This window comes from Sturnus vulgaris, chromosome 21, assembly GCF_052056855.1.
Source record: "Sturnus vulgaris isolate bStuVul1 chromosome 21, bStuVul1.hap1, whole genome shotgun sequence".
NCBI classification, from domain to species: Eukaryota; Metazoa; Chordata; class Aves; order Passeriformes; family Sturnidae; genus Sturnus; species Sturnus vulgaris.
In genome coordinates, this window is record NC_142263.1 from 2,781,953 (window position 1) to 2,790,143 (window position 8,191).

The 8,191-nt window shown below is 48.7% G+C and overlaps 1 protein-coding gene across 1 annotated transcript in view; it reads right to left on the reverse strand.

The window, feature by feature from the left end:
* YPEL2 (yippee like 2) overlaps nt 1-5,885 on the reverse strand; it is a 34,566-nt gene extending 28,681 nt beyond the window's left edge. Inside the window, exon 1 of the mRNA XM_014876555.2 lies at nt 5,816-5,885. The gene's annotated coding sequence lies outside the window, so the exon portion shown is untranslated. The remainder of the gene's footprint in view (nt 1-5,815) is intronic.
* Nucleotides 5,886-8,191: the final 2,306 nt, after the last annotated feature.

Sequence of the window (8,191 nt, forward strand, 5' to 3'; positions counted from 1 at the left end):
TGTCTCTGATGGACAGGCTTCCTCTAAAGGTCACCTGAAAAGCACAGCAAAATGAGTTAAAACTTAAAAGGAACAAAGAGCAAACTTTAAAACTCACTTCGAGTTATAATTTTGTTTAAGTCTATGTAGCTTTGTCATCACAACCCAGTAAAAACACATTACTTAATAATATTCAAGAACATTTTAAAATGGTTCTTTACATAGTTGATTTAGGTTCTGTCAATTTGGAGATTAAATCAAATTAAAAAGTTGCATTTATTTTAATAACCCACACCACTGCATTTTCAGGTTCTCAGATGCAAGAAGCAAGTCCAAAAGGCTCCTGCATTCCAAGCAGGAATCCTTGTGTGAATTACAGCATTCAGCCAACTGGAAAGGGAAAGAACAGGTTGAAATAACTCAGTGAAGATGGTGCAGAGGTGTTTCTTTGTGGCTCCTGACTACGGAGAGCAGGTGACAACAGAGAATTTTCTGAGTTTCTTTATGGCCTAAGGTTGGGCTTGGCCCATTCAGTGTCAGAATTGCTCACTCATCTCTCCCCAGGACCCAAAGCACCATCAGACAGCACTGGGAAGCAGGGAAGGGAAACAATTCTGTGTATTTTAATCAAAGCCTTTCCCTTACAATTTCACCTCAAAAAGACAAGGGACAAGCTAGGACAGACATCACCTGGCTCAATAGTTTATTACAGAAGGTTTCTTTAAACCTCTTTTTATTTAAAGGTATTACTGCAAGATTATAATTTATTACTTTTTCCAGGCCTGTCTCTGAAACCACACGAGCAGGGACTGCAAGATTCATCCTCTCCAAGGAATGACTGACACCTCTGGCTGAATTCTCTTCCCACTCTCCCGAGTTGCCTGGCAGCGATATCTTTGCAATGCAGAAGAGCCTGTGCTGCTGATAAGGAGCAGCAGGGCGAGATTACAGCTGTGAGCTGCCCACCTTCGGGTCCCTCCAGCCAAATCCAGGGCCCATTTCCAGCAGGGGCCACTCCAGAGGTACCAAACACAGCAGGGAAAGGCACCCGGAGAAGCTGTGAGGTTCTGACCCGGGCAGTGCTTCCGTCTGCTCCCACCAGCAAATCCCACTCCTGCCACAAATAAAAGCTGCGAGCTGGGCTAATTTAACACACAAGTGACTCCATTTCCTCCTGTGTATTTTGCATAGCACCAGGGAGGGGTAAGAGTCCTGCAGCTGAATCAGCTGAGCTCCAGCTCCTCGTTTCAGACTCTTCCTTGTGCTGGACAAAGCCACGTTCAAGGTGAAGGTCACACCGGGAGCCCCAGATCGGGGACTTTGCCATTATCACACGGACACAAAATGAAACAAGACCCCTGCCTTGCTATTCAGGCACCGACCTGAACTAAAGGCAGCAAGGAGAAGCTCTTCCCATCCAACTGATCATTTACTGACAAAATGGAAACGCTTTTCATCATCCCAGCTTCTCATCTTGATTTGCTTTAATTGCAGAACAGTCTGGCTGTCCAAATAAATCTCCCATCAATGCATTTTCTGTGGTGTTCCTCAGATCACTTTATTATCTCCCTCTCTGGCAAACGTAGGTATGACCAGGATTCAATTACCTGGGGCTGCTGGATGGATCATCCGTTTCTCCCTGATAAAGCCAGGGCAGGGAGTGAGAACATTTATCTATTGCAAGGATCATTCCAATATCCTTAAAGACATTAAAGAAGGGTCTGCTAGAGCTGCCTGTCATGACTCACTACTACAAGCTCCCCTTGCCAAATTCCCAAGTTTTCACCTGCCCACAGGGTTCTTTAACACAGCCTTGCTCTGCCCAGCAGCAAGTTTATCTTTTATCCTGCAACATCTGATTCCTTTCCGAGTACAGCTGAGGATAAGATGGTGAATTCTGACCCATCTCTGCCAGAAACACTTTCAATGCAAGCAGTTCCTGCATTAACAAGGGACAAACTCTGTGGCATTTCAGCCCCAACTCTTCTCGCTTCCCAGTGTCAGGGGAGCAAAGTCAGGTGAAGATTTAGAGCTTGGCTCTTCACATGACAGATACTTTGTAACTGAATCTAAGTTTAAGAAGGTCAAGTCAGCTGTTACCCTGCCAGGTTTTGTCATTAGTTCCTCCTGGATATCCTCTCCAGCCTGCCAAGGCAGGTGAACTGACTCACCTTTGCACAGCTCTGTGACAGAACTGACGCATGTCTGAGCTGGGAGTTCCTGGGATTCTCCTGAAGATTTCTTATTTTCCCACAGTTAATCATTAACCCTATCTTTTTTGTTTGTGATGCTGGACAGTCTGTTTTTAGTAACATCTTGCTCCAGCCATATTTTATCAGTGAAACCTCAGAGGTTTCTTCTGGAGCTCCGTGGCTGGGCTGTGCAATGCCCAGGTCACACCACTCTACGTTTTGTCCTCGTGGTGCCAGTGTGAAACAGGAGAAGTGACACCATTCTGCCTCCCCTCCCAGCAGATCAAAAACTTCTCTGAAGGGCAACTTCAAAGCATCCTCAGCTTTTGGAACTTTTAGTAGCCTTTGCTCAACTGCAGGAGTTTTGTTCTGTACAAGTCGCGACGGCAGTGATAAAAAAAAAAAGTCCAAAAGAGATGTATTTTTGTGAGTCAGCAAAACATCTCAAATTTTACCATTCTCCAACACCTGAGCACGTGTAAAAATCCAATCTCTAGGTGGACCTGTCGGTGAGACAGGAAGGCAGCTCTGCCAGGTTGCATTCCCATAACTTCCAGTGACTCACCAGTGCCTGGCACTACCATTTGTTAAAGCAAGAGTGAAGCAGGGATAATAGCTATTTACTAAAAACAGAGGAGCGTGATTAGCTTTAATTAGCATTGTCAAGTGACTTGAGATTGTCAGGTACAAGATGTGGGAGAACTAAGTCTCATTAATTATGTTATTTCCTGCAGCCTTAAGTGGCTTGGCCAGTCCAGTGACGCTTCCGGAGACGGAGCTGCTCCTGATGGCCAACACATCCCACACCAGAGGGTGGAAATGCTCCCAGGCAGGCCTGGGAGATGTGGCTGTCCAGCAGAAAAGGAGAAGAATCAAGACCACTCAGTTTATGTGCTGCAGGACAGCCACAGATCCTGATAAACAGGGACAAAAAGGTAAAATGACACGGCAGAAACCAGACTCTGAGATAACCCACTGCCAAAATCCAGGGACATAAAAAACAGGGACCAATGGGGGCTACAGGGAATAGGATTCAGGCCCAGGACACAGCACTCCTGGAAAACTGTCTTTTTATTCTTCCCAAAAAGACAAAAGGTAAGAAATCCACATTCTCAACCAGCATCACACAGCCCAGAGACACTGATTTACCAGGTAAAGATCTTGTATTAAGAAATGGAAAATCTTTTGAGTCAGAATAGTCCCTCTCTTCCACGGACTTCCCCATTCTGGAAGGGAAAGGAAACCTGTCCTTAGCCATTAATCACTGTGATTGAATCCAAAAGACAAGACCTGCTAATAAACAGGCACAGAAGAGAGGGAACATCCTGAAGGACCAGCTTACAGGTCTCTGTCAAGGGGTGGGAAAAGGCAGCTGTGTACCCTGGTTTCCAGGCAATAAACACACCCTGCTACATCTTGGACATCCTGATCAGCTTCAAAACAGCCCAGGGAACTGAACTCTCAATTTCCCCATTCTTGACTTCACTCTGTGCTCCAGCACTCCACAGCTGACCTCTAATGAAGACTGCTTAAGCTCAAGCAAACAAAGATCTGCCAGTTAATGACCAAAGCCCAATGAAAGCCTGACTTTATTGGTGTCTCTTCTTCCACACACATAGGCAAAGGCAAGGCCGTGATGCAAGAACAAGAAATAAATGGTTTTTTTACTCCTCTGCAATCCCTGCAATGCTTTTGTAGTACACCAGATGAAGGAGGTCCCAACTTTCTAAACTGGCAGCCAGGACCTACACCAGAGTGACCAGTTCCTTAATTAAATTCTCTCTCAGCAACAGGTACTCAATCCATGAGTCAAGGAGCCTTTGAGGGAATGTGGATTTACAGGTAGGGATGCTGTGTTCTTCAACACAACCCTGACTCAACTGCACACACCAAGCAGCAAGGAAAGGAAATCATTTATTCAGAATCTATGGATCCAGAGGACACGAGGGAGCTCAAGGACTGTTTTGCCAGTTATTCCAATCCTGGCACTGCGAAAGAGACACCTGCAAAGAAAACTAAAATAATAAATAAATAAGAGAAGCACTTGACATCTCCATCAGATGAAAACAATGTCTCTGCCCTCCCTACAGCATTCCCAACCTCAGCTTTGAAGCACAGCCCTCGCTTTGAGCAGGAAACAAGAACCAGGGATCCAGGGAGAAAAGGAGAACATCCTAATTCCCTGTTCCAGCAGTGCTATTACACAGCAAACAATGTTTACAAGGAACCAGAGGCGTGGATCCAACACGATGAGATCTTGAACAAAATCAGTGGGAGTGCTCAGCGAGGATGAAGTCACAAAACACATCCTTTCCAGGCAGAATCCTCTCACGGATTACAAGGCAAGCTCCCTCAGTATCTGCTTGTTTACAACCCTCTCACTCAGCACAGGCCTCCCTGCACTGCCCAGCTTTAAGTAACCGTAAACGCATTAGGAAAAATCCTTATCTGGAGCAGGGAGCCGGCCCTCAGGAAGGCAGGGGCAGCAAGGCAGGGGCAGCAAGGCAGGGGCAGCAAGGCAGGTGCTGTGCCCTGTCCCGCCCTTGCCCAGCTGCACACCAGGAACACTGGTCTGACAGGCCTTCCTCTGGCTGTTTTCTAAGACACTAAAAGGTGAGGACACAGCCACTCCAGTCAATTGTGGGGTAAAAGGGCAAAGGATTCCACTCTTTTTCCCCCCCCCCAACGTTTTAACAGAAGCATTTCAAATCAGCTTGACTTCAAAAATAAGCATTAAAACCTAAAGCTATGGACCCATGGCTATTCTGTCACCTAAAACTTGTCTGGCTTTTCTGGCTCAAACCCAGAAGTTTCTATGGAGATGCAGAACCCCGTTACCATTTCGCCCGGAGCCCTGGCCCTCGGCGGAGCTCTGCAAAAGAGGAAGCTGCTACACCCCTTATCAGAGGCCACAGCAACACCACGGAGCAGCAGCTGAGTTACTCCGTGCCTGGTTTCCGTACTCAGTGTACCAGAACTGCTCCGGGAGGGGCATCCCCAGGGTACCCCGCAATCCCTGTGTTCCCCCCGGGCACGATGGCAGCGCTCTGGCACAGCCACAGCCGGGCACGGCCGGGGCTGCGGGGACTCGCAGCACTGCTGGCAAACGGAGCTGCTGCCCCGGAGCCCCGGGGGAAGATGCTGCAGCTCCGCGGAGTCACTGCCCGAGACCCCTGCAGACCCTGCGGGGTCAGGGCTTATGAGATGGGTGGCGAGGAAGGAGAAGCTCTGCTCCTCCTCCTCCTCCTCCCGATCAGCGGCGTTTCCTCGCTGATCCCCGTGCCACCGTTCACCGGTGGCACCGAACCCCTCCCGGCCGGACCTGTTGCCCCCCGCCTCCATCCCCTCGCCCGGCCGCGCACACAAAGGCCGCCGCTCGCCCAGCCCGGCTCTCTCACCGCCAGCACCGGGGGCTCCCCCATCTCCTCTACCGGCCCTCATGGAGCCCCCCGGGGATGCTCCCCCGGGTCCGCGCGGCGGGTGGAGGCGGGGGGGGACACGGGGACACACGGACACAGACGCGGCTGTGGCGCAGCTGCGCGCGGCCGCCCAGCCCCGGCCCCGCCGCGCTCGGGCCGGGACGTTTCTCCTCGGCGGCCGCTCGCCCCTCACGCCCTCACGCTCTCCGTGCCGCCCTCACTCACCGCGGCCGCACCGAGCGCGTCCCGGCGCGGACCGAGCGCGGCGGCCGCCGACGCGCACAGAGCCCGCAGCGCCTCCCCCGCGCACCGCCTGCTCCCTCTACTTATACCCTGCCGGCGTTGAGCGACACCTCCTCTAACCAATCAGCGCCCACCGGCACATAGCAACACGCCGCTGATTGGCTGTGTCCGGCCGCAGCCCATTTTTGCCCAGCCATTCAGAGCGCGACACTGGCGCGGTGCTCCCGCCCCCTCCACGCTCACCGGAGGGTCCGCACGCAGCGGCGGCGGCGGCCGCAGCCAATGGGAGAGCGGCTCGCGCAGCCGCAGCCAATGGGAGCGCGGCTCGCGCGGCCGCACAACAAACGCGGCGCGGGCTCTTAAAGGCGCCGCGCCCGCCCGAGGGGATGCGCGCAGGATGCGCGGCCCCCGGGGTCCCGGGTTTTTGGGTCACGGAGCAGGGAAAAGGGGCGGCTGTGGTCCCCTCCCCACGGTGTGTGCGGTGTTTCCGTCTTTCCCCGCGCAGGTAATTAGCGGGCGTTAATGAAGGGCGGTAATTAGCGGTGTCTGGTGCGCGGGGTGGGCGCCGGGGGAAGCAGCGGCAGAGCATTGACACAAAATTCACCGATATTAACCCCAAAACCCACCAGTATTAACCCTAAAATTCACCAATCTTAACCCCAAAATCCACCAATATTAACCCCAAAATACACCAGTATTAACCCCCGAATTCCACCAATACTAACCCCCAAATCCATCACTATTAACCCCAAATTTCACCAATATTAACCCCCCAAATCCCCCAATACCAACCCAGCTTTTCCACCACGCCACAGCACTAATTGCAAAAATGAGGATATTCCATATTTCTCCTGGAAATCTCCATCCCAGCCCCTGCCATGAATTTTTCCAGCAGAGATCCTGGCACTTTTGTACCCCAGTTTTGCACCCCAACAGCTGCAGGCGTGCTCACACACCCAGCAAACCCCAATTAAACACCATCCCCTCCAAGCTCTTCATTAACCCAGCAGCTCAGGCAATTTGAAGACTTCTCCCTGTTTTTATTCCCTAATAACAATAATTCAGTGTATAAAGCACGGGTTTAATAATCCCAGAAGGGTTTGGGGTGGAAGGAACCTTGAAATCCATCCCATTGCACCCCTGACATGGGCAGGGACTCATCCCACTTTCTTGGCCCTGGATATTTAAAAATATTAAAAATATTGAATTAATATTTTCATATCTGGCCATTTTTCCATCCATGGATTAAAGTTCTACATCTTCAGGGCTGAAATATATTTGCTTTATGAGATTATTCTTGTTCTAACACTCGCCTGCTAACGCAAATTCTTAATGATATTTTACTGCAAAATTCTTTAATTGGTAATAAAAGCAATATTCTGGTTCGAATGTTAAATACATGGACTAATAAGATAATATTTCCATTAATTATTATAATTTTTGTGGGTAAAATAACATCCTACCTTGTGCTATAAATTATTTTCCTTCCACACAAGCCAAGCCCACCCCTCTGATCACATTACTGAGCCAGCTGGGTGAAGAATTCCACAACCGGATTTTCAATACTAAACGACATTTTTTTCACTCTTTGTACACTCGTGGTACAATTTAAACACGCTGCCAAAAAAGATTCAAGCACTAGGGTAGTCAGCAGCTATTAAATACACCCAATAAAGAGGAAAAATGCTGTTAAAAGAAAAAAAAAATTATATTATCTTTAGACAGCCGCTGCTTTTAAGACTTACTTTAAGCTTCTTCTTTTCTTAGATGACCTCCTGCCTTCCCCAGCCAGCAGCAAAGAGCAAAATCCAGATTTTCAGCCCCTCTCCCCAGTGCTAAAAGTTCTGTATTTAACAGATCTAGACGAGGTTATCAGCAGGAAGTGGTGACAGAAGTTACTTGAACTTTCAATCACCCAGAAACCACAAGAAACCATCAACAAAACAAATTTACATCATCAAGAGGCTGCTGCACAGAAGTGAAAATTTTTTTTTCCACCCCATGTGTGCAGCAGAAGTTTCAGTTTGTTAATAGAAGGAAGCTATTATTTACGAGGTGAAAAATCAAGATTATTTTGAAATATATAACAAGGGTTTCTGTTGTGATGAGATTGATTTAGGGTGGTGATAAATTGGAATTATATTGCTTTAAATTCAGCATCATCATGGAAATCTGGGGGCTCACACAGCTCTGAGGCTGTAGTAAAATATCACCATAAAAAAAGCCAAGATTTCTTCTTTATGTTCTAAACTCTTGATTCATAAAAAGTGGAAAGTTTTTAGGGATAACAGTGTTTTTATCAGCAGCAAAATAAAATCCCATTCTCACATTTGATTCTGGGTTAGTTTGGTTACAAAC